Raw genomic sequence first — 26,838 nt, 5'->3', positions numbered from 1 at the left:
AGTACTGTGTCTGTATCTCAGCCCCCCTGACATGTAGTACTGTGTCTGTATCTCAGCCCCCCCTGACATGTAGTACTGTGTCTGTATCTCAGCCCCTCCTGACATGTAATACTGTGTCTGTATCTCAGCCCCCCCCCCTGACATGTAGTACTGTGTCTGTATCTCAGCCCCCCCCCTGACATGCAGTACTGTGTCTGTATCTCAGCCCCCCTGACATGTAGTACTGTGTCTGTATCTCAGCCCCCCCTGACATGTAGTACTGTGTCTGTATCTCAGCCCCTCCTGACATGTAGTACTGTGTCTGTATCTCACCCCCACCTGACATGTAGTACTGTGCCTGTATCTCAGCCCCCCTGACATGTAGTACTGTGTCTGTATCTCAGCCCCCCCTGACATGTAGTACTGTGTGTGTATCTCAGCCCCCCCTGACATGTTGTACTGTGCCTGTATCTCAGCCCCTCCTGACATGTAGTACTGTGTCTGTATCTCAGCCCCTGACATGTAGTACTGTGTCTGTATCTCAGCCCCCCCCCCTGACATGTAGTACTGTGTCTGTATCTCAGCCCCTCCTGACATGTAGTACTGTGTCTGTATCTCAGCCCCTCCTGACATGTAGTACTGTGTCTGTATCTCAGCCCCCCTTGACATGTAGTACTGTGTCTGTATCTCAGCCCCCCTGACATGTAGTACTGTGTCTGTATCTCAGCCCCCCAGACATGTAGTACTGTGTCTGTATCTCAGCCCCCCCTGACATGTAGTACTGTGTATGTATCTCAGCCCCCCCTGACATGTAGTACTGTGTCTGTATCTCAGCCCCTGACATGTAATACTGTCTGCTGTATCTCAGCCCCCCTGATATGTAGTACTGTCTGCTGTATCTCAGCCCCCCCCCTGACATGTAGTACTGTGTGTGTATCTCAGCCCCCCTGACATGTAGTACTGTGTCTGTATCTCAGCCCCCCTGACATGTAGTACTGTGTCTGTATCTCAGCCCCCCTGACATGTAGTACTGTGTGTGTATCTCAGCCCCCCTGACATGTAGTACTGTGTCTGTATCTCAGCCCCCCCTGACATGTAGTACTGTGTCTGTATCTCAGCCCCCCTGACATGTAGTACTGTGCCTGTATCTCATCCCCCCTGACATGTAGTAATGTGTCTGTATCTCAGCCCCCCCCCCTGACATGTAGTACTGTGTGTGTATCTCAGCCCCCCCTGACATGAAGTACTGTGTCTGTATCTCAGCCCCTCCTGACATGTAGTACTGTGCCTGTATCTCAGCCCCTCCTGACATGTAGTACTGTGTCTGTATCTCAGCCCCCCCTGACATGTAGTACTGTGTCTGTATCTCAGCCCCCCCTGACATGTAGTACTGTGTGTGTATCTCAGCCCCCCTGACATGTAGTACTGTGTCTGTATCTCAGCCCCCCCTGACATGTAGTACTGTGTCTGTATCTCAGCCCCCCTGACATGTAGTACTGTGCCTGTATCTCATCCCCCCTGACATGTAGTAATGTGTCTGTATCTCAGCCCCCCCCCCTGACATGTAGTACTGTGTGTGTATCTCAGCCCCCCCTGACATGAAGTACTGTGTCTGTATCTCAGCCCCTCCTGACATGTAGTACTGTGCCTGTATCTCAGCCCCTCCTGACATGTAGTACTGTGTCTGTATCTCAGCCCCCCCTGACATGTAGTACTGTGTCTGTATCTCAGCCACCCTGACATGTAGTACTGTGCCTGTATCTCAGCCCCCCTGACATGTAGTACTGTGTCTGAATCTCAGCCCCCCCTGACATGTAGTACTGTGTGTGTATCTCAGCCTCTGACATGTAGTACTGTGTCTGTATCTCAGCCCCCTCTGACATGTAGTACTGTGTCTGTATCTCAGCCCCCCCTGACATGTAGTACTGTGTGTGTATCTCAGCCCCCCCTGACATGTAGTACTGTGTCTGTATCTCAGCCCCCCTGACATGTAGTACTGTGTGTGTATCTCAGCCCCCCCTGACATGTAGTACTGTGTCTGTATCTCAGCCCCCCTGACATGTAGTACTGTGTGTGTAACTCAGCCCCCCCCTGACATGTAGTACTGTGTGTGTATCTCAGCCCCTCCTGACATGTAGTACTGTGTCTGTATCTCAGCCCCCCCCTGACATGTAGTACTGTGTCTGTATCTCAGCCCCTCCTGACATGTAGTACTGTGTATGTATCTCAGCCCCCCTGACATGTAGTACTGTGTCTGTATCTCAGCCCCTCCTGACATGTAGTACTGTGTCTGTATCTCAGCCCCTCCTGACATGTAGTACTGTGTATGTATCTCAGCCCCCCCTGACATGTAGTACTGTGTGCGTATCTCAGCCCCCCTGACATGTAGTACTGTGTGTGTATCTCAGCCCCCCCTGACATGTAGTACTGTGTCTGTATCTCAGCCCCCCCTGACATGTAGTACTGTGTGTGTATCTCAGCCCCTCCTGACATGTAGTACTGTGTGTGTATCTCAGCCCCCCCTGACATGTAGTACTGTGTATGTATCTCAGCCCCCCCTGACATGTAGTACTGTGTGTGTATCTCAGCCCCCCTGACATGTAGTACTGTGTGTGTATCTCAGCCCCTGACATGTAGTACTGTGTATGTATCTCAGCCCCCCTGACATGTAGTACTGTGTCTGTATCTCAGCCCCCCTGACATGTAGTACTGTGTCTGTATCTCAGCCCCCCCTGACATGTAGTACTGTGTCTGTATCTCAGCCCCTCCTGACATGTAGTACTGTGTCTGTATCTCAGCCCCCCCTGACATGTAGTACTGTGTCTGTATCTCAGCCCCTCCTGACATGTAGTACTGTGTGTGTATCTCAGCCCCCCCTGACATGTAGTACTGTGTCTGTATCTCAGCCCCCCTGACATGTAGTACTGTGTGTGTATCTCAGCCCCCCTGACATGTAGTTCTGTGTCTGTATCTCAGCCCCCCCTGACATGTAGAACTGTGTCTGTATCTCAGCCCCTCCTGACATGTAGTACTGTGTCTGTATCTCAGCCCCCCCTGACATGTAGTACTGTGTCTGTATCTCAGCCCCCCTGACATGTAGTACTGTGTGTGTATCTCAGCCCCCCTGACATGTAGTTCTGTTTCTGTATCTCAGCCCCTCCTGACATGTAGTACTGTGTCTGTATCTCAGCCCCTCCTGACATGTAGTACTGTGTCTGTATCTAAGCCCCCCTGACATGTAGTACTGTGTGTGTATCTCAGCCCCCCCTCCTGACATGTAGTACTGTGCCTGTATCTCATCCCCCCCTGACATGTAGTACTGTGTATGTATCTCAGCCCCCCCTGACATGTAGTACTGTGTCTGTATCTCAGCCCCTCCTGACATGTAGTACTGTGTCTGTATCTAAGCCCCCCTGACATGTAGTACTGTGTGTGTATCTCAGCCCCCCCTCCTGACATGTAGTACTGTGTCTGTATCTCAGCCCCCCCTGACATGTAGTACTGTGTGTGTATCTCAGCCCCCCTGACATGTAGTACTGTGCCTGTATCTCAGCCCCCTCTGACATGTAGTACTGTGTCTGTATCTCAGCCCCCCCTGACATGTAGTACTGTGTCTGTATCTCAGCCCCCCCTGACATGTAGTACTGTGTGTGTATCTCAGCCCCCCCTGACATGTAGTACTGTGTCTGTATCTCAGCCCCTCCTGACATGTAGTACTGTGTCTGTATCTCAGCCCCCCTGACATGTAGTACTGTGTCTGTATCTCAGCCCCCCTGACATGTAGTACTGTGTGTGTATCTCAGCCCCCCCTGACATGTAGTACTGTGTGTGTATCTCAGCCCCCCCTGACATGTAGTACTGTGTCTGTATCTCAGCCCCCCCTGACATGTAGTACTGTGTGTGTATCTCAGCCCCTCCTGACATGTAGTACTGTGTCTGTATCTCAGCCCCCCCTGACATGTAGTACTGTGTCTGTATCTCAGCCCCCCCTGACATGTAGTACTGTGTCTGTATCTCAGCCCCCCCCCCCTGACATGTAGTACTGTGTCTGTATCTCAGCCCCCCCTGACATGTAGTACTGTGTCTGTATCTCAGCCCTCCTGACATGTAGTACTGTGTGTGTATCTCAGCCCCCCCTGACATGTAGTACTGTGTGTGTATCTCAGCCCCCCCTGACATGTAGTACTGTGTCTGTATCTCAGCCCCCCTGACATGTAGTACTGTGTGGGTATCTCAGCCCCCCCTGACATGTAGTACTGTGTGTGTATCTCAGCCCCCCCTGACATGTAGTACTGTGTCTGTATCTCAGCCCCCCCTGACATGTAGTACTGTGTCTGTATCTCAGCCCACCCCCCCCCCCTGACATGTAGTACTGTGTCTGTATCTCAGCCCCCCCTGACATGTAGTACTGTGTCTGTATCTCAGCCCTCCTGACATGTAGTACTGTGTGTGTATCTCAGCCCCCCCTGACATGTAGTACTGTGTGTGTATCTCAGCCCCCCCTGACATGTAGTACTGTGTCTGTATCTCAGCCCCCCCTGACATGTAGTACTGTGTCTGTATCTCAGCCCCTCCTGACATGTAGTACTGTGTGTGTATCTCAGCCCCCCCTGACATGTAGTACTGTGTCTGTATCTCAGCCCCTCCTGACATGTAGTACTGTGTGTATATCTCAGCCCCCCCCCTGACATGTAGTACTGTGTCTGTATCTCAGCCCCCCCTGACATGTAGTACTGTGTGTGTATCTCAGCCCTCCTGACATGTAGTACTGTGTCTGTATCTCAGCCCCTCCTGACATGTAGTACTGTGTCTGTATCTCAGCCCCCCCTGACATGTAGTACTGTGTCTGTATCTCAGCCCTCCTGACATGTAGTACTGTGTCTGTATCTCAGCCCCCCCTGACATGTAGTACTGTGTGTGTATCTCAGCCCCCCCTGACATGTAGTACTGTGTGTGTATCTCAGCCCTCCTGACATGTAGTACTGTGTGTGTATCTCAGCCCCCCTGACATGTAGTACTGTGTCTGTATCTCAGCCCCCCCTGACATGTAGTACTGTGTCTGTATCTCAGCCCCCCCTGACATGTAGTACTGTGTCTGTATCTCAGCCCCCCCTGACATGTAGTACTGTGTCTGTATCTCAGCCCCCCCTGACATGTAGTACTGTGTGTGTATCTCAGCCCCTCCTGACATGTAGTACTGTGTCTGTATCTCAGCCCCCCCTGACATGTAGTACTGTGTCTGTATCTCAGCCCCTCCTGACATGTAGTACTGTGTGTGTATCTCAGCCCCCCCTGACATGTAGTACTGTGTCTGTATCTCAGCCCCCCTGACATGTAGTACTGTGTGTGTATCTCAGCCCCCCTGACATGTAGTTCTGTGTCTGTATCTCAGCCCCCCCTGACATGTAGAACTGTGTCTGTATCTCAGCCCCTCCTGACATGTAGTACTGTGTCTGTATCTCAGCCCCCCCTGACATGTAGTACTGTGTCTGTATCTCAGCCCCCCTGACATGTAGTACTGTGTGTGTATCTCAGCCCCCCTGACATGTAGTTCTGTTTCTGTATCTCAGCCCCTCCTGACATGTAGTACTGTGTCTGTATCTCAGCCCCTCCTGACATGTAGTACTGTGTCTGTATCTAAGCCCCCCTGACATGTAGTACTGTGTGTGTATCTCAGCCCCCCCTCCTGACATGTAGTACTGTGCCTGTATCTCATCCCCCCCTGACATGTAGTACTGTGTATGTATCTCAGCCCCCCCTGACATGTAGTACTGTGTCTGTATCTCAGCCCCTCCTGACATGTAGTACTGTGTCTGTATCTAAGCCCCCCTGACATGTAGTACTGTGTGTGTATCTCAGCCCCCCCTCCTGACATGTAGTACTGTGTCTGTATCTCAGCCCCCCCTGACATGTAGTACTGTGTGTGTATCTCAGCCCCCCTGACATGTAGTACTGTGCCTGTATCTCAGCCCCCTCTGACATGTAGTACTGTGTCTGTATCTCAGCCCCCCCTGACATGTAGTACTGTGTCTGTATCTCAGCCCCCCCTGACATGTAGTACTGTGTGTGTATCTCAGCCCCCCCTGACATGTAGTACTGTGTCTGTATCTCAGCCCCTCCTGACATGTAGTACTGTGTCTGTATCTCAGCCCCCCTGACATGTAGTACTGTGTCTGTATCTCAGCCCCCCTGACATGTAGTACTGTGTGTGTATCTCAGCCCCCCCTGACATGTAGTACTGTGTGTGTATCTCAGCCCCCCCTGACATGTAGTACTGTGTCTGTATCTCAGCCCCCCCTGACATGTAGTACTGTGTGTGTATCTCAGCCCCTCCTGACATGTAGTACTGTGTCTGTATCTCAGCCCCCCCTGACATGTAGTACTGTGTCTGTATCTCAGCCCCCCCTGACATGTAGTACTGTGTCTGTATCTCAGCCCCCCCCCCCTGACATGTAGTACTGTGTCTGTATCTCAGCCCCCCCTGACATGTAGTACTGTGTCTGTATCTCAGCCCTCCTGACATGTAGTACTGTGTGTGTATCTCAGCCCCCCCTGACATGTAGTACTGTGTGTGTATCTCAGCCCCCCCTGACATGTAGTACTGTGTCTGTATCTCAGCCCCCCTGACATGTAGTACTGTGTGGGTATCTCAGCCCCCCCTGACATGTAGTACTGTGTGTGTATCTCAGCCCCCCCTGACATGTAGTACTGTGTCTGTATCTCAGCCCCCCCTGACATGTAGTACTGTGTCTGTATCTCAGCCCCCCCCCCCCCTGACATGTAGTACTGTGTCTGTATCTCAGCCCCCCCTGACATGTAGTACTGTGTCTGTATCTCAGCCCTCCTGACATGTAGTACTGTGTGTGTATCTCAGCCCCCCCTGACATGTAGTACTGTGTGTGTATCTCAGCCCCCCCTGACATGTAGTACTGTGTCTGTATCTCAGCCCCCCCTGACATGTAGTACTGTGTCTGTATCTCAGCCCCTCCTGACATGTAGTACTGTGTGTGTATCTCAGCCCTCCCTGACATGTAGTACTGTGTCTGTATCTCAGCCCCTCCTGACATGTAGTACTGTGTGTATATCTCAGCCCCCCCCCCCTGACATGTAGTACTGTGTCTGTATCTCAGCCCCCCCTGACATGTAGTACTGTGTGTGTATCTCAGCCCTCCTGACATGTAGTACTGTGTCTGTATCTCAGCCCCTCCTGACATGTAGTACTGTGTCTGTATCTCAGCCCCCCCTGACATGTAGTACTGTGTCTGTATCTCAGCCCTCCTGACATGTAGTACTGTGTCTGTATCTCAGCCCCCCCTGACATGTAGTACTGTGTGTGTATCTCAGCCCCCCCTGACATGTAGTACTGTGTGTGTATCTCAGCCCTCCTGACATGTAGTACTGTGTGTGTATCTCAGCCCCCCTGACATGTAGTACTGTGTCTGTATCTCAGCCCCCCCTGACATGTAGTACTGTGTCTGTATCTCAGCCCCCCCTGACATGTAGTACTGTGTGTGTATCTCAGCCCCCCCTGACATGTAGTACTGTGTGTGTATCTCAGCCCCCCCTGACATGTAGTACTGTGTCTGTATCTCAGCCCCCCCTGACATGTAGTACTGTGTGTGTATCTCAGCCCTCCTGACATGTAGTACTGTGTGTGTATCTCAGCCCCCCTGACATGTAGTACTGTGTCTGTATCTCAGCCCCCCCTGACATGTAGTACTGTGTGTGTATCTCAGCCCCCCCTGACATGTAGTACTGTGTCTGTATCTCAGCCCCCCTGACATGTAGTACTGTGTCTGTATCTCAGCCCCCCCTGACATGTGATACCGTCCTCGCCGTGCTGTGTAGTGGAGCAGGACATATGGCGCCCCCTCCGCCCCTCCCTCTCTCGGCAGACACGTGGCCCCGCCCTCTATGGGGCGCTGCTCGGCTTACATGGAGATAAATATATCTCTATACATCCCGTCAGGCAGCCAATCCTTCCTAGCAACAGTCTCCCCGGAGCCGCCGCCATTGGCCGCTCCACTGGTGATGTCACCGGCAGCCCATTGGCCATCCGGCTAGATTCCAGAACCCGAGTAGCCACGGTAACAAGAAGAAGCGTTGCCGGGACTACAGAGGGATCCGCCCTGATAGGAAGCAGCCAATCAGCGTGCAGGACTTAACCAGTGCTGTGCTGGATAGTATTAGCAGACCTGCAGGGCTTGGTGAATCCACAATCTATAGGAATGCCTCAGGTCACACAATGAATGTGATGTCAGGTGACATTACCGGGGGGCGCCGGTGACACGGTCAGGTGACATTACCGGGGGGCGCCGGTGACACGGTCAGGTGACATTACCGGGGAGCGCTGGTGACACTGTCAGGTGACATTACCGGGGGGCGCCGGTGACACTGTCAGGTGACATTACCGGGGGGGCGCCGGTGACACTGTCAGGTGACATTACCGGGGAGCGCCGGTGACACTGTCAGGTGACATTACCGGGGGGCGCCGGTGACACTGTCAGGTGACATTACCGGGGGGCGCCGGTGACACTGTCAGGTGACATTACCGGGGAGCGCCGGTGACACCGTCAGGTGACATTACCGGGGGGCGCCGGTGACACTGTCAGGTGACATTACCGGGGGGCGCCGGTGACACTGTCAGGTGACATTACCGGGGGGCGCCGGTGACACCGTCAGGTGACATTACCGGGGGGCGCCGGTGACACTGTCAGGTGATTCCCGCCTGTCACTGTCTCACACACAGACAAGAGAAAACCTGATGAAAAGAAGTGTGACACCGCCTCATGTGACAGAGACTGACTAAGGAGTACGACAGCCGGCAACCTCGTATCACCTGGCGTAACACCAGGAGCTCAGAGCAGCCGCAACCCCGGCCCTATACGTGCCCGAACCTGCCCCAGATACCAACATGACACCCACCTAAATACCCACCTCAGAATTACCCACCTCAGATGCCAACACAAGTACGCACCTCCATAAGTCTCTGACACCTCAATAGATATCCACCCTAAGATTCCTACAAGGTCCCAGCCGCAGACGTCTCTATAAGTACCCGAGACACCTCCATAAGTACCATCTAAACACCTCCATATTTACCCTACACCTCTATAAGTACAATCTAAACACCTCCATATTTACCCTACACCTCCATAAGTACCATCTAAACACCTCCATATTTACCCTACACCTCTATAAGTACCATCTAAACACCTCCATATTTACCCTACACCTCTATAAGTACCATCTAAACACCTCCATATTTACCCTACACCTCTATAAGTACAATCTAAACACCTCCATATTTACCCTACACCTCTATAAGTACCATCTAAACACCTCCATATTTACCCTACACCTCTATAAGTACCATCTAAACACCTCCATATTTACCCTACACCTCTATAAGTACTCTCCTTAGACACGTTCATAAGTATTTGCCTCAGAAATCTCAATAGGTACCCACCTCAGACACCTTAATAAGTATCTAGTTTGGACCCCTAAGGACCTGCCTCAAATGCATCTTCAAGTATCTACCTCAGATGTCTCCATAAGTACCTGCCACACATACCACAATAAGTACTGCCTCAATCCCCCTCACAAATAACTGCCTCAGACACCTCCATAAATACCTACTTCAGACACTTCCAAAAGGACTGCATCACTAGTATCCACCAATAACGCTTCCCTAAGTACCTACTGCAGACGCCTCCATAAGTACCCACCTCAGATACTTCCAGTGTCAGACTGACACACCAGAGTACCAGATGATAATCCAGTGGGCCCAGGCTCAAGCACAATGGTCCAGTAGAAGACACCCAATTCTAAGGGCTACTATGGTCTATTTCCTAGGGGTTGCTGGAGGATGGGTACCCAAGGTCATGTTATCTGGTGGTCCAAGAACCTGTCCAACACTGGATGCTATCATAGGTTTCCACCTAAACACTTCCATAAGTACTCCCAAAAGGCACCTCCATAATTACCCATCTCAGATACTTCCATAAGTACTTCCACATCAGATACCTTCATATGTATCCACCTCAGATACCTCCATAAGTATCCACCTCAGATGCCCTCATATGTACCCACCTCAGATCCCTCCATAAGTATCCACCTCAGATGCCTCCATAAGTACTCCCCAAAGACACCTCCATAATTATCCACCTCAGATACCTCCATAACTACCCACCTCAGATACCTCCATAAGTACCCATCTCAGATACTTCCATAAGTACTTCCACATCAGATACCTTCATATGTATCCACCTCAGATACCTCCATAAGTACCCACCTGAGATGACCTCATATGTACCCGCCTCAGATCCCTCCATAAGTATCCACCTCAGATACCTCCATAAGTACTCCCCAAAGACACCTCCATAATTATCTACCTCAGATACCTCCATAAGTACCCATCCCAGATACTTCCATAAGTACTTCCACATCAGATACCTTCATATGTACCCACCTCAGATCCCTCCATAAGTATCCACCTGAGATGACTTCATATGTACCCGCCTCAGATGCCTCCATAAGTACTCCCCAAAAACACTTGCAGAATTACCCACCTCAGATACCTCCATAAGTACCTACCTCAGATGCCTCCATAAGTACTCCCCAAAGACACCTCCATAAGTACCCACCTCAGAAATGGCACAGTCGGGGCATTGTTTTTATAGACAAGGGGACATAGTGTGGGAGTTATCTCAATCAGGGGGCACAATGTGAGATATTTGTTCAGGGGCCACAGTTGGGCACTGTTTTATATAACCAGCGGGAACATATTCCTAGATCGAGGCACAAAGTGGGTATTTTTATTTATTGGGCACAGTGAAGAAAGTTTTTTTTAATAGGGGCCGCACTGCAGATAGGGGTATTTTTTTAATCAGGGTCACAGTTTGGGAACTTTTTTGCTTTGACCCTGTGCACATGACCATAGTTCCACGTTTTCCATAGTTTTGGGCCATATCTGTTTATACAGATCTAGAATAACCATTAGAATATTTCATTCCATTCATTTTAATGGCCCCATACACATATCCTGGGCCGTTTTAACATATTGGTGGCAACCCCCCCCCCACCACCACCACCACCATCACTTAGACATACTTGACCATCCGATTTCCAATCATTTTCAAGCCGATCCTGATCACTGCTCGATCACCGATCGGAATCCGATCTTTCCCGATCGCTCAACCCTAGTCAATACTTCTCTATGGGAAAAGTCACTTTTAGGCGATCTTGAGATAACCTCTGACCTCGATCCTGCTGGAAAACATCGAGATCGGAATACCGATCGCAATCGTGAAATTTACTCGATCGCCGATCGGAATCCAGTATATATTGTCCTCCTCAGTACTCGATATAATGTTCCCCCCCAATGAAAAAACCTGATTATCGATGTGTGGTGCCTGCTGGAGTACCACAAACCTCCAGGTGTAGGATCCCCCAGGTTCATGTAGTTGTGCATAAACCTACTATTCAGCCCCCCTAAACAGGCCTCACGAGCAGAAACGGTTGCGGTGGGCCATAACATACGTGAAGACCCATTGTGAAACAGTCTTGGTTACTGATGAGTGCCATGCAACCCTATATGGCCCAGATGGATGGAGTAGTGGATGGTTGGTAGATGGCCACCATGTTCCTACAAGGCTGCGACGTCCACAAGGAGGTCGTATTAGGGGCCGGAATCATGGGGAGAAAGCTGGTTGGCCCCTTTAGGGTCCTGAAGGTTTCAAAATGACCTTTGTAAGAGTTTCTGACTGACCACTTTCTTCCATGGTACGAAAAGAACCTTCCGCAGCAAACTCATCGCCATGCACCAAAGAAGACCTCAGAGACACTTACTGCTATGGGCATATATGGAGAGATACTCATGGTGGGGCCACCAGCCTCCCCTGACCTCAACCCTATGGAGAACCTTTGGAGTATCCTTAAAGGGATCTTATCATTTAAACACTTTTTTTTCTAGTTGACACATCGGAATAGCCTTAAGAAAGGCTATTCGTCTCCTACCTTTAACAGTCACCTCCGGCCCACCGTTCGGTAGACATATCGTTTTTTACCAGTATGCAAATGAGTTCTCTCACAGCACTGGAGGCGGGCCCCAGCAAAGAAATAGCACTGGGGGCGTCCCCAATTCTGCGATAGAACTCTCCAGCGCTGCCTCCATCTTTTGTAGCAACCGCCTCTTTATCTTCTTTTTCCGGCTGGGGTCAGGCTTGTGCGCCTGCGCAGTCGGCTCTGCCATCGGGACCCAGGCAAAGCCAAGTGCACAGCCCGGACGGCCAGCAGCCATTTTTTTGGAGGCCGCTTATGCGCGCATGCGCAGTACACTCCTGTTCTCTATAGAACTACAGGAGCATACTGTGCATGCGCGTGTAAGCGACCTCAAAAAAATGGCTGCTGGCCGTTCGGGCTGTGCACTTGGCATTGCCTGGGTCCCGATGGCAGAGCCAACTGCGCAGGCGCACAAGTCTGACCCCAGCCGGAAAAAGAAGATAAAGAGGCAGTTACTGCAGAAGATGGAGGCAGCGCTGGAGAGTTCTCTCGCAGCATTGGGGATGCCCCCAGTGCTGTTTGAGCGTTGGGGCCCGCCTCCAGTGCTGCAGGAGAACTCATTTGCATACCGGTAAAAACCGGTATTTCTACTGAATGGCGGGCCGGAGATGACTGATACAGGTAGGAGACGAATAGCCGGAAGTTTGACCCCAGCCGGAAGAAGACGGCAGAAGAGGCGGTTGCTGTTGAAGATGAGGCATCGCTGGAGAGAGTTCTCTGGCAGCATTGGGAACGCCCTCAGTGCTGTTTGAGCACTGGGCCCCGCCCCCAGTAAAAAAAAAGTGTTTAAATGATAGGATCCCTTTAAGTAAAAGCTCTGTAAGAGTTGGAGAGAGGTCACATCCGAACATCAGCTCAGGAGGAGAGCCTGACACCCGCAAAGACATTCAGAAACCATCCAAAATCTCACAAGTTCAATGGACACAAAAAGAGGGTGATAGAGAAGGGACGGGGGGAGGGGCAACAACCAAACCTAAAGCCGACCCCAAACACAAGACTTACTATAATTGGCAAAATACAGTAAAAATCCTTCTATCTGGAGATTCCCATTGGGCACAGAGCGGGACCCTATAGACCCTATAGATCGGATTATCCACCTTATATACTGGTGTGATCCTCCGCACCATCGCGCACATTGCGCAGCCCCCCCCCCTATCCCGCACGTACAACATCACTTCATCTATTATTTACTTTTTTTTTTTCAAAGTAATGGATGAAATACAGAAAAAGTAAAAACACGTAAAAATCGATATTTAGCGTTTTTCCCTGTGGCGACATCTCGTACTTACATCCCTGTTGGATCCCGCCAGCCGCACACTCGGAGGTCCAGGCTGCTCTTCTATCCCGGGGACTACAATAGGAAAACAAGGAAGGTCATTAGAAGTGGCGCAGGGGGCGGAGCTAAACCTCATACATAACCGATTTGTTATGTCTCATGATTTACCATAAGGTCAGAGGTCACCGTGGAATGAATGGGACTGTGGGCATCAGCACCTAGTGCCCTGGGGTGAGTGCCAGGACCCAGGGGCCTCCAGGTATCCATTGGGCTTACCTCAATACAGATGGAAGCTTTTCTTGCCTTGGTCTATACTCGCCCCTCACTCCCCGGGGTCCACTCGTATTATAATGAAGGGGGAAAGGGGCCAATATACTGCCTGAGGGCATAATAAGTGCTCCATTATAAGGAGTGGGGGTATAAGGGAGACATTATACCATACCTCCCAAATGTCCCGAGTTCCGCGAATTCGGTGTCCTGTCCCGCAGTCTCGGTTGGCAGGAGGTATGTCCTGGTCTCAACTCATTGGACGCCGATGAGTTGAACACATAAGCGAGTAAAGCAGGAGCTGTCACAGCTGAGCTCCTGCCTTACTGCTGCGCTCCGGCTTCTACATGTGTAGGCGCGATGTGATGACGTCACATCGGGCCTACAACTATGTGAGTGGAGTGAGAGAGCGGAGAGAGCGTCGGGGGAGCGTTGGAAGGTGAGTATAAGTGTTTGTTTGTGTTAAACATTGAGAGGAACATAAATGTAGGGGACCCGTGAAACTGGGGCAGATGAAGGGGGGGAGAATGGCATGACACTGGGGTAGATGAAGGGGGGAGAACGTCATGACACTGGGGCAGATGAAGGGGGGGAGAATGGCATGACACTGGGGTAGATGAAGGGGGGAAAACGTCATAAAACTGGGGGCAGAGATGAGGGGAGATGAAAATGGGGGAAGAGATGGGAGGACATAAATCTGGGGGCAGAGATGGGGGGACATGAAACTGGGGGAAGAGATGGGCGGGCATGAAACTGGGAGGGAATATAATTTACAGGTGACTATAGCAGGATTATACTGTGTGGGGGAACATGAAAAATGAATGAGAATGGGCGGAGTCAACATAAAAGTGGGCGGGGCTAAGTTTGTGCGCCACATATTTTGTCCCTCTTTCGGCTTTTCGAAAGTTGGGAGGTATGTTATACTGTGTGGAGACATAATTAGGGGTCCATCAAAAGAAGTAAGGGCATAAAGGAGTCATTATACTGTGTGGAGCAATAAGGGGTCCATTATACTGCATAGAGGCATAAGGAAAATATTGCACCTTGCAGATGCCTAATAAGGGGTCCATCGTGCAGCATGGGGGCCTAAGGGAGCCATTATACTGTGTAGCGGGAACACTATACTGTGTGGGCCATTATACCATGTGGAGGCCAGAAGGGGGACACTACCCTGTGTGAAGTCATAACAAGAGGGCAGGCACACTATACTATGTGGGAGACACAGGGCGGCCATTATACAGTGTGGCGGCACACTATACTATGTGGGAGACACAGGGCGGCCATTATACAGTGTGGCAGCACACTATACTATGTGGGTGTTAAATATTATATATTTACAATATTCTCTAGCAGACATGGGGTTAACACTCTACTGACATCATATCTGTTGTATTTTGGGTACATGGGTGCGGTTAGAGTACACCATTTTAGAAATCTCCCTACATAGCTGTAACATGGAAGGTAACACCCACTCTCATGAATATAAATGAGTGACAGACACACACGTCGTCGTCGTCATCCATGAGGGGGATCCATGGGGAATCTATGGCAGGTCTGTCTGCCATCCCTCTCTGTCATCCTGGACAAGATGTCGTGAATATCCCAAGTCCACCAACCAGATGACAAGCATGAACCAAGCTGTAACTACAAGATATCCAGATGATTTAACTTCTCTGAAGATGTAAGCTATTGACAATTGACTGATATTTGTGTTATTTGGACATTTTCCCTGTTCCTGTGTTTTCCTTCAAGATATTAATAAACCTCTACACTGATTTATAACAAGCTGACTTCTTCCTATCGTGGACAAGGCCAGGTCCAGATATTTAACAGTGGACACAAGTCTCACCGGCAAATACAAGATATTTAACAGTGGCGAGCCAGCACGGTCGGTTTTTTTTCCTGTTTTTCTCGTTCCGTTCACTTGCAATTAAGGGGGAAGAGAGGAGTATTTTGCAAGTTGTATGAATTGCAAGATTCAGGAAGACTTTGAAAAAGAACTTATATTGGTGAGATACAGATGACTGTTGCACGTGTTATATGATACGGAAGCCTGTGTGAGGAAAGCCAGTGAGGAAACACAGAAGGACCACAAGTGCCAGACGTACTGAGACGTTCTGATGACAGGGACCAGCTGTTCCAAGGACAAGCTAAAGGTGAAGCTTTCTACAGTGGTGAGTAAAGATTTTACTTTTAAAGTATGGAAAAATTAGAGTCATTGTCTAAGAAATGTAACGTTGAGTTTAAAATTGTGTCTAGTGACAATTTAGTAAGTGTATGGCAAGATTTGTATACACAATGTGAACAGGCAAATTCTAAGATTGAAAATAGAATTTGTGCTAAAAAAGAGAAGCAGGTATTTAGGAATATAGCTTCTTTGGTAAAGATTTTTAATGACATGGTAACAGAAAAGAAATTAAGTAATAGTATGCATAAATCTGTTCAGACAGATGAGAAATCTCAATATGTTGATAAAGAGCACCATGTGGCAGTAATGGCCATAGATGGTGAGGAACAAATGATACAAGAAACTAAATTGAAATTAAAATCGCAGGAATATTTGATCAATCTGAGTAAAGCCATTCCCACATATGATGTAAAGATCCATGTGTGTAGAAACTCAGAAATTTTTGAAAGCCATGCAGAGAAATTTGATCTAAATATTGAACAGAGAAATAAACTGTTTAAATTATGGCTTCCTATTGATTTTACAGAACGTTTGTCTGCAAAAATGTCTTATGATAACGAGTCAAATGATTGGTTAAAAGACAGTGATGTGGAGAGATTAAAGAAACTAATCTGGTGCACTAGAGGTGACAGCATGCCAACATCTGACATACTGAATGAGATAAAGATTGGCAGAAAAGAATGTACATTTGCATTCATGTCTAAATTTGAGAGAACATACAAAACTGTCATTCCAAAGGCGAACTCTTCATCTATGGTGAAAAGTTTTGTTAAAAAGTTCAAATTCTTGGATGCAGTCACCCTTGCCAGTGCGTCAGATAAGAAGACTTTATTTGAAGCTGCTAGTTTATTGGACGTGGCCAGAACACATGAGAGACAAATGGCAAATGCAAACCGAGTATGTCCAAAGCAAAAAGCAAAGCCTATTAAAAGGCATCTGTTAAATCCGGTTATAGTGTCCCCTATTTGTAGGAGGAAAGGTATTGGCCAAAGTGACAAAATCTATGAGAAACGTAGGAAATTACATGTTGCATATAAACCATATGCCATGCAGGAAAATCCACAAATTGAAATTCCAGTATTAACTGAAATTAAAGAATTGCAGCCAACCAAATCTATTGATAGTCAAAAGATTGTATCTGGGAATGTACCAGTTGTCTCCAAAATGTCAGATCTTTTCAGTAACCCAATGGCATCTGACCTGTCTTATATTCTTAGGAAAAGGGCAAGCTTGGCATTCTCTCATGACCTGGCGAGGCTATTATGGATGGACGTGTTGACAGGAAGTTCATGGGTTTAACTTAAAAATATATATCTGAAAGGAGGTCAGGGGTCGAATTTAAAAGTATCTCTGAAGGAATGACTGTCTACTGAGTTTTACTTATGTACTATTTGGCTATATAAAGAGAAATCCCTTTTATATGAGGAGAAGTCCAATGATCAGGTATAATCCACATGATTATGTGATGATGTTTATAAATAATCCTAATTATGCTATTGTGAATAATACTATGGATCATATTATTATATACAGTATATATATATACACACAGGAGAAGAGTCTCATGTGTGGTGACAGATTTTCGTCATAGTCCACTCTCTAGATGCAGAGAGAGAAGGAGCATGTTATATACAATATATGAATATATGACATGTATATGAATATATGTACAATATATGAATATGATCAAATAGTATTAGGAGTCCATAAAGTTATTAAACTTTTCCATTGGTTAAGATCAATATTGTATTAATTTGGTTTTTGCCAAAGTTTATCTATTTTTCTCTTCAGATATAGATATATGGAAAAATGCAGAAGTTCAATCAGTGATGTCCATTCATTCATCATTCTTTCCTTATAGCCAAAAGAATGCATGGAGTGTCTAACTATTAATGAGTAAACAAATTATCGTGGTGTGACTAATAACAATGCATGATAAAGTGATATAAGTCCTAACTTACCTTAAGCATGTTTTTCAATAGTTTCATGTAAAGTCCATGTTTTTAGGATTTTCAAGTTATAATCCATTATGTATGAAGGCATGCAACTAGGCATGGAGCTCTTACTTACTGTGAGAATAAGTGTTCGTTCATGTGGTCAGTTGATTGACAGCAACACATTGTGACCTGTGACCCTGATGGGCTGGTCAGTATAAGTGTTATGTGTGTTATGTGTCCACTGGTGTATACAACAGATCTGTGACATCACAAATAGGCCTAAGAAAATCAGGATGCATCCAACAAGGAAAAAAGGAAAATATATCCAACAAAGAGACGTCTATTTTCTTTCTATTTTCTATTTCTTTCTATTTTCTATTTCTATTTTCTTTTTCTATTTCTTTCTATTTTTTATCTTATATGATCCTCTATATTAAATTGGGAAATTAGCAAATATATGTGAAATCCATTGAAAGGAACCTCATATGTTTATACCTACAGGAAAACCAAGTGTTTAAGTCACATGAGCTGAGAGAAAAGGTGACAGCTGCACTACAAAGCAAAGTTATTTTAGGTGAACATTCTGTAGGAAAAAGTAGCTTTTGAGAAGATACAGATAATCTTCAATATATTTGTTCAAACCTGACAAATAATAAAGGTTTATTGTGGTAATTGGATCATGGGATAATAAATATATTAGTTATGGTGGGAAAATCTAGTTAGCTATAGCCAGTATTGCAGTATTGATTTATTGTATTATTATTCATTATGTATTCTTACATGTACACACACACTTGCATACACTTACACACATCAACATCTACAAACATTGGGAAAACAAACATTGGGAAAACAAACATTGGGAAAAATATGTCTTATATGCAAATGAGATAAGCTAATCATCTTCATGAAAGGAGAAGCATAATATCATCAAAGGATATGGGATATCAAGAGAGATAGTCTCTGGTTTATTCTTCAAACTTCTGATTATAGGATGTGACATATTTTGAAATGTTTATGTTTTATATACTTATTTCATATATATGGTATTCATATACAGCCAGTACACAAGAATATATACAGTTAAGTGTAAGACAGAGTCAAGTGTCTTAAGTCTTGTCTCTATTCTTGGTATTGGAGGTATCTGAAAGGTGAAAAAGGTCACAGGAGTCTGTGAAGAGACGAGGTGTTAAGAGGAAACTTTAGGCACATACGTTTTATGAATAAAGGGTTAATATTGTGTCTCAGATAAAGAACACAATGATATTTAATAAAGTAATATTCAAAATAAAATTATTTCTTATTAAAAAAGGTAAATAAAGTGACTAAACTTTAGGAAAATGTATGATTAAGTATGATAACACATTCATATAGGAACATATGTTTAGTATAATTGGTGATAAGTTCTAACTAAAGAATAAATATTGTGAATGTCTATAGAATGGTAATAATGAAATCACATTATATTTCAAAGTCATGTTGCAATTTGTCATCACAAGTAAAGTACACATATATATTCATGCATATAGATATAAAGATATATGTTGATATATGATGTTTATATAGATTATTGTATCCAAAGTACTATTATCAGATAGTTTGATAAATGTATTGAATATCAATATTTTATAAGTCAAATATAAATATTGATACAATATAAAGAGAAGTATGATATATAAATGAGTGGTATGGTACACTGTGATATTATAGTTTAGTTAATTGCCTAGTTTGGCTTAGCTATTAGGGAAAGAAAACTTTTCTTCAATCAAGTCCAAGATTATGAGAAAGTTTGATATCAAATGTTAATAAAAAGACTTTAACAGTTACAAGAAGAAGATGTGCGGGAAAAGATAACCTGAAGGTATGATGCTATATGCTTAAGCTTATGCCAAGGACTGTGTTTAAAAATTATTGCTGGAGTTTGGAACCTTTGATCAGCGGATGATTGGACAGATATAAGGACGTCCTCATCAATGTTTGGTGGAATCCTCTCTATTTCAAGACTTCAAGTTGTTTGGTGAGCAAAAGGGTTGTGAATGATAAAACCCGAACACAGATATTGTGTATCCATGAGACTGAGATTCCAGGACTGAACCTTACTGACAAGCAGCAGGGATGATGTCAGAATTCACACTTGCCTTGCTTTTGCAGTATTGCTCCAGAAGTGTCACATTGTTGTTCTACAGTGACAGGTGGTCAAGGGAATTACAGAAGGAAAAACTCCACTACAGTCTATGTTTTGGTAAAGTGAAACATAACATATGGACTTTGTTGATAATATGAACTTTAATGGACAATGTTATAATATCTGCACAACACGGAGGAAATCTAAAGGACTTTAAGTCAAGAACTACATTTGTGGTAATAAGCCTTCTATTATGATGGAAGAAGAGATGACCAGAAGACCAGACGATGAAAGAAGAGCCTTCATCAGGTGTAGGTTAGATAGTGGATCAAATTGTTTCCATCTTTGATCACAGTTTACCATAACATACCATAATATTTATTAATGACAAAATTTATTGCAAATTGATGAAATTATTGTTATATGGACAATTAATGAAAATTAAGTTCCAGCAAAGAAGAAAGAAGATATAATCTAATTGTATGAATATTGTTGTATGGTATATCTTGAGAGTTCAAACAGATATTTCACTCTCAAAAGGGGGAAATGTTAAATATTATATATTTACAATATTCTCTAGCAGACATGGGGTTAACACTCTACTGACATCATATCTGTTGTATTTTGGGTACATGGGTGCGGTTAGAGTACACCATTTTAGAAATCTCCCTACATAGCTGTAACATGGAAGGTAACACCCACTCTCATGAATATAAATGAGTGACAGACACACACGTCGTCGTCGTCATCCATGAGGGGGATCCATGGGGAATCTATGGCAGGTCTGTCTGCCATCCCTCTCTGTCATCCTGGACAAGATGTCGTGAATATCCCAAGTCCACCAACCAGATGACAAGCATGAACCAAGCTGTAACTACAAGATATCCAGATGATTTAACTTCTCTGAAGATGTAAGCTATTGACAATTGACTGATATTTGTGTTATTTGGACATTTTCCCTGTTCCTGTGTTTTCCTTCAAGATATTAATAAACCTCTACACTGATTTATAACAAGCTGACTTCTTCCTATCGTGGACAAGGCCAGGTCCAGATATTTAACAGTGGACACAAGTCTCACCGGCAAATACAAGATATTTAACAGTGGGAGACACAGGGCGGCCATTATACAGTGTGGCGGCACATTATACTATGTGGGAGACACAGGGCGGCCATTATACAGTGTGGCGGCACACTATACTATGTGGGAGACACAGGACGGCCATTATACAGTGTGGCGGCACATTATACTATGTGGGAGACACAGGGCGGCCATTATACAGTGTGGCGGCACATTATACTATGTGGGAGACACAGGGCGGTCATTATACAGTGTGGCGGCACATTATACTATGTGGGAGACACAGGGCGGCCATTATACAGTGTGGCGGCACATTATACTGTGTGGGAGACACAGGGCAGCCATTATACAGTGTGGCGGCACACTATACTATATGGGAGACACAGGGCGGCCATTATACAGTGTGGCGGCACATTATACTGTGTGGGAGACACAGGGCGGCCATTATACAGTGTGGCGGCACACTATACTGTGTGGGAGACACAGGGCGGCCATTATACAGTGTGGCGGCACACTATACTATATGGGAGACATAGGGCGGCCATTATACAGTGTGGCGGCACATTATACTGTGTGGGAGACACAGGGCGGCCATTATACAGTGTGGTGGCACACTATACTATGTGGGAGGCACAGGGCGGCCATTATAGAGTGTGGCGGCACACTATACTATATGGGAGATACAGGGCGGCCATTATACAGTGTGGCGGCACATTATACTGTGTGGGAGACACAGGGCGGCCATTATGCAGTGTGGCGGCACACTATACTGTGTGGGAGGCATAATAAAGGTCCATTATACCGCACGGGGGCATAAGGACCCCATTATACTGCCATTCCAGATGTAAATAACACCCAATTTCAGATTTTTTCTGTTGCAGCCACTTTTATAGGAACACACTGGCGCCACGTGACTTGTGCCACAGAGGGGTCCGCTGACGATGGCGCCCGCAGAAACCTGGAGCCGGCCCTGAAAATTAAGAATAAAACCTGTCTGATCCCCTTCTGGCCTCCACACTGCTCTGTGTATTAGACCTGCCTATATATATCGTATATAAGGATTACATTACCATCAAATGTACACAGTGGGGCTCAAGATGGAGGATGTGAGAAGACTGGTAAAGACCAGGGGGCCCTGAACAATTCTCTACACGGGGCCCACATATTACAAATGGCCGCCCTGGCAGTTGTGCAGACACAGAAGAAAACACAAACAACAGGGCAGACATCACCATTGTGCGGCTCTCCTTTGTCTCCTGCATCGGGGCCTGGAGGTAAAGTGTTTATTCATCGCCATCTAGTGGCTGAGAGGTGGCACTGCCATGTTATATACATCCTGTATGTACGGTATATATACACGAGTCTAGACATGTCTGTGTGAGCCGCCACCATGCTGGTATGAAAGCTCTAGCGCCATTGACCAAGTGACGCACTGACCCGGTGTGGGATACCGCTCTGATGAAGGAGGAAGTAGAGGACAGTAAAGTCTGTAAGGAAGTGATCCCCAAAACTTCCCTCCAGATGTCAGGAGAAGAGGACAACTCCAGAAGATGTATATAGGGGTATATCACCGCCTAATTGGTGGCATCAAGGGCACTAGAGCATGACATTTGGAATGGACCCTGCACATCAAGACTGGGCTTTGTATCCGGCTTAGATTGGTAGCACTTCGTTTCCATGCAGGGATTTAGTCCCCGAACCCGGGTGGAAACTCGTCAGACACCATTATAGTCTATGGGGGCCACGGAAACTGGAATGTCCCCAAAGGTTCCGTCACTAGGCTGTGCGGGAGAGACACATGGAGAGCCTCCAATATTTGTAGGGTTATTTCGTCCTATAGGTTCTGAGTTCTATAAGAAGAGCTCAGAGAGGAGCGCGGGTGGGGACGTATTGGGGTTGGAAACAAAGTACAAAATGTGATCCATATTCCCAACCGGAACCCCAAAAATAGCGGGGTTCCACCTGGGATTGGACTAAAAACTGAGGGCGAGAATGAAAATTGGTCGGGAAGAGGAGGCAGCCCTGGCAACAAACCGGAGTAGAAGCAGAAGAACCATCTCCTCATATGTGACCAGGGTTTTATAATGGAATCCCCAACCTACCCGGGCTGGTATCGGATCAGGCATAATATGGTGTGGAACAGTAATGGCAGGAATCGTGTTGTCTCTAGCATGCCTTGTAGGCATAAACCCCACTCTGTCCCGATAGATCAACTGTTGGAGGCGAGGGGTTAACTGAGTAGTGAGGATCGTAGAGAGAGAAATAAAAAAAAATAAAATACCAGAAATAGCGCCCCTTCTGTCCGTAAGTGGGATCAAATGCTGCTGAGCTACTATAATCAGCTGGGTACTTACTAACTGGAGGACCTGCACAGCTCATAACATGGCAGCAGCATGAAATAATAAGACCCTAGGTAGCCAAATATATATATATATAATATAGCCACTATTACTGGTACTACCATATGACGTCAGGTATTATTATATACCGTATATACTCGAGTATAAGCCGAATTTTTCAGCCCAGTTTTTGAGCTGAAAAAGCCCCCCTCGGCTTATACTTGAGTCTGCAAAAAAGAAAAAAAAAAAAAATATATATATTCTTTAAGGGGGTTGGGGGGGGGGCGGGTCTATGACCAGCAGCAATAGTAATGTATAGAAGCACCCATAAAATAGTGCAAAAAATTAAAAAAAAAAAAGATTTTTAAAAAATAAAAGTTGTAAATCCCTCCTTTCCCTAGAATACATATAAAAGTAGAAAATTCCTGTGACACACATACACATTAGGTCTCCCTGTGTCTACTGAATATAGGGGATCTGCAGTGCTCCTGTTCTGTCGGGAAGGGGTTAATAGGAGCACTGCAGATCCCCTATATTCAGCCAGACTGAATTCCAAGTGAGGCGAAAAAAACTCAGTCCTCAAGCTCAGGGAAGGGGCAGACAGACAACCAAAACACCCCCTCCCCTTCCCCAGCAACTACTGCACCCAAAAACTACAACCATTTTTATTTTTGAAATTTTCCAGTAGCTGCTGCATTTCCCCCCTCGGCTTATACTCGAGTCAATAAGTTTCCCCAGTTTTTTGTGGTAAAATTAGGGGCCTTGGCTTATAATCGGGTATATACGGTATACACTGTACCTGGTATAATATATAGCCACTATTACTGGTACTACCATATGACGTCAGGTATTATCCTATCCTCCTACTAACATTATAAAAGTGATAATTTGGATGTTTGTTCCTCAATCACGCAAAAACAGCTGAACAGATTTGGATGAAATTTGGCACATAGATAGATTGTAACCTCGATTAAAACATCGGCTACTTTTTATCCCAGTAAATGACACGGCTTCACGACTGTTATGAATTTATGTTCACATACTATATTACACTGCTCTTATCTCAGGTTCTGATAAAGCCAGGTCTGTTATCTCTCTGAGTAAACACTCAGCTAACCCTCAGTCCATTCTGTACAAGCATCTGCATATTATCTGATCTGCTCCAGGCAGTGCTGACACACTGGATGGGAAAACACCTTTAATACACATTAGCAGCTTGCTACATTTAAACATGCCGGGAAAAAGAAAATCTAATTTGTCGCAAAATTCTCAAACAACAAGAGCTATGAAGGAGCCAGAAGTCACAGAGCTTTCCTCAAGCGGAGCTGAGTGGGATCATCGGCGCCAACAACACGCTTATTATATGGCGTCCCAGTGAGTTGCTGAGATGCCGGAACAATCACGGGCACAGCGCGAGGAACGAGTTCAGCAGCAGGCCAGCTTGACACATGATACATGGAAGGAAGTAATGTATAAAGGGGGCCATAAACAATGTGCATGACATAAGGCAATGTGTCAGTATGAGCAGACGCAATATAATATAATAAGACCACACAGTCATTTCATAGTAAAGGGTTAAAGTGAAAAACCGCATCACTATACTAAAAGACATGAGGGAAGACGGGTGCACAGGATAAGCCCAAGAGTATCAAAGACATCTCCTTACCATGAACAAACACGCCTTGACGCACGTTTCACCATTACGGCTTCATCATTACGACCCCCTGATGAAGCCATAATGGCGAAACGCGCGTCGGGCCGTGTTTGTTCATGGTAAGGAGATGTTTGATTCCATCTGGCCCATAAACCCCCTGTGGGAGTGGCAGATTCAGGCACCGCCTACAGGAGATCCCGTGACCATAAACAGGGCTAAGAGGACTTGCAGTGGTCACTGAGCGGCTTCCTTGTCTGTTGCTATGTAAGTGTGATATATGCCCATATACCAATCTTATATACTACTTACTAGCCTTGTAGAGCGGCGCTATAAGATTAATGCAATGATACAAGTATTTATGGCACACACAAGATCATGCTAGAGCCTATAGAGGGGTATTGATGGTTTGGGGCTATGTTGAGTTTCAGTTACCCAATGAAGTGATTTTTGGGATCCCTATAGTAGTGACACCCTCATAATAGCAGCTTAGCACCCTATCAGCCGATGTTACAGCAGAGTATATCGTACCACTGACTTCACTACTAGTCTTTCCGCTTCTCTGTATGACTTGCAGTACCACTTTCCGCCTCTGAACGCTCTCTATGGACAAAAGTGCAACAGCGCCCCCCAGCTGTAATTTATTGTACCTATTCCCAGAATCAAATACTATCCTGAAACTTGTAAGAAGATCTGGATAGAAATGTCAGTGAACACGAAGGCGGCGCATGGCTGGTGTCAGAAATAGTGATAGTCAGAAGGGTTGGAGTGAAATCGGTGCAGAAAGTGTAAAGCAGAAATTCCCAAACAGTTACTAGTATCTTAGAGGACGTCTTAAAAAATATTCCCGCTCTTCTACTAGATAAGTAAAGATATTGTAAAGATTGTGAGTTCTAGTTGAGTGCAGATAGTGCGCAGGTAGTGAAAAGTGCAGATAGTGTAAACATCGTGGATAGTGAATGAGAGCATATAGTGTAAAGATTGTGACCAGCGGGTTTCCTGTGGGTCCTCCAGTTTCCTCCCACATTCTAAAGATATCCTGATAGGGAGCCGTATATAATGGGACAGTGTGACAATATCTCTGTAAAGCGCTGCAGAATATGTTGGTGCTCTATATGTAAGCAAAATAAGTAAATAGTGCAAACATTGTGAATAATAGAAGAGCGCAGATACTGTAGTATAAAGGTGGTGAATAGTGAATGACGACAATTACCGTAGCGTATGTCAAGTTTGTCAGTAATGGAACAGTGCAGATAGTGTAAGTGACTTTGTGAATAGTAAAAGTGTGCAGAAAATGTCAAAAATTGTATATAGTAGGTGAATGCTGATAGTGTAAAGATTGTAAATAGTAGATGAGTGCAGATAGTGTAAGGGATGTGAATAATGAGAACGTGCAGATAGTGCAAAGGTAAGAATCAGGGTATAGTGGAGATAGTGTAAGGGTTGTGAATTCAATATGAAACCAAATAGTGGAATGAATGAATAGTGGAAGAGTGCTGATGAAGTGCAGTGTAAGCATAAGGAATAGTAGATGAATGTACATTTAGTGTAAAGGTAGTGAGTGCAAAGTGTTCAGATAGTGTAAGTCTATGAATAGTGGAAGAGTTCAGATAGTGCGCAGGTAGTGAATAGTAGAAGAGTGCAGATAGTGCGCAGGTAGTGAATAGTAGAAGAGCGCAGATAGTGCAGAGGTAGTGAATAATAGAAGAGCGCAGATAGTGCAGAGGTAGTGAATAATAGAAGAGTGCAGATAGTGTGTAGGTAGTGAATAGTAGAAGAGCACAGATAGTGCAGAGGTAGTGAATAGTAGAAGAGCGCAGATAGTGCGCAGGTAGTGAATAGTAGAAGAGTGCAGATAGTGCGCAGGCAGTGAATAGTAGGAGAGTGCAGATAGTGCAGAGGTAGTGAATAATAGAAGAGTGCAGATAGTGTGT

At 45.9% G+C, this 26,838-nt stretch overlaps 1 protein-coding gene across 1 annotated transcript in view; it reads right to left on the bottom strand.

Annotated features, from left to right (window-relative positions):
• Nucleotides 1-26,838, bottom strand: part of KDM6B (lysine demethylase 6B) — a 456,451-nt gene that overhangs the window by 425,319 nt on the left and 4,294 nt on the right. The window contains exon 2 of the mRNA XM_075272436.1: nucleotides 13,332-13,393. The gene's annotated coding sequence lies outside the window, so the exon portion shown is untranslated. The remainder of the gene's footprint in view (nucleotides 1-13,331; nucleotides 13,394-26,838) is intronic.

This window comes from Leptodactylus fuscus, chromosome 5, assembly GCF_031893055.1.
Source record: "Leptodactylus fuscus isolate aLepFus1 chromosome 5, aLepFus1.hap2, whole genome shotgun sequence".
Taxonomy (NCBI): domain Eukaryota; kingdom Metazoa; phylum Chordata; class Amphibia; order Anura; family Leptodactylidae; genus Leptodactylus; species Leptodactylus fuscus.
Note: the sequence above shows the minus strand (reverse complement) of the source record. Positions and strands in the feature narration are given on the sequence as shown.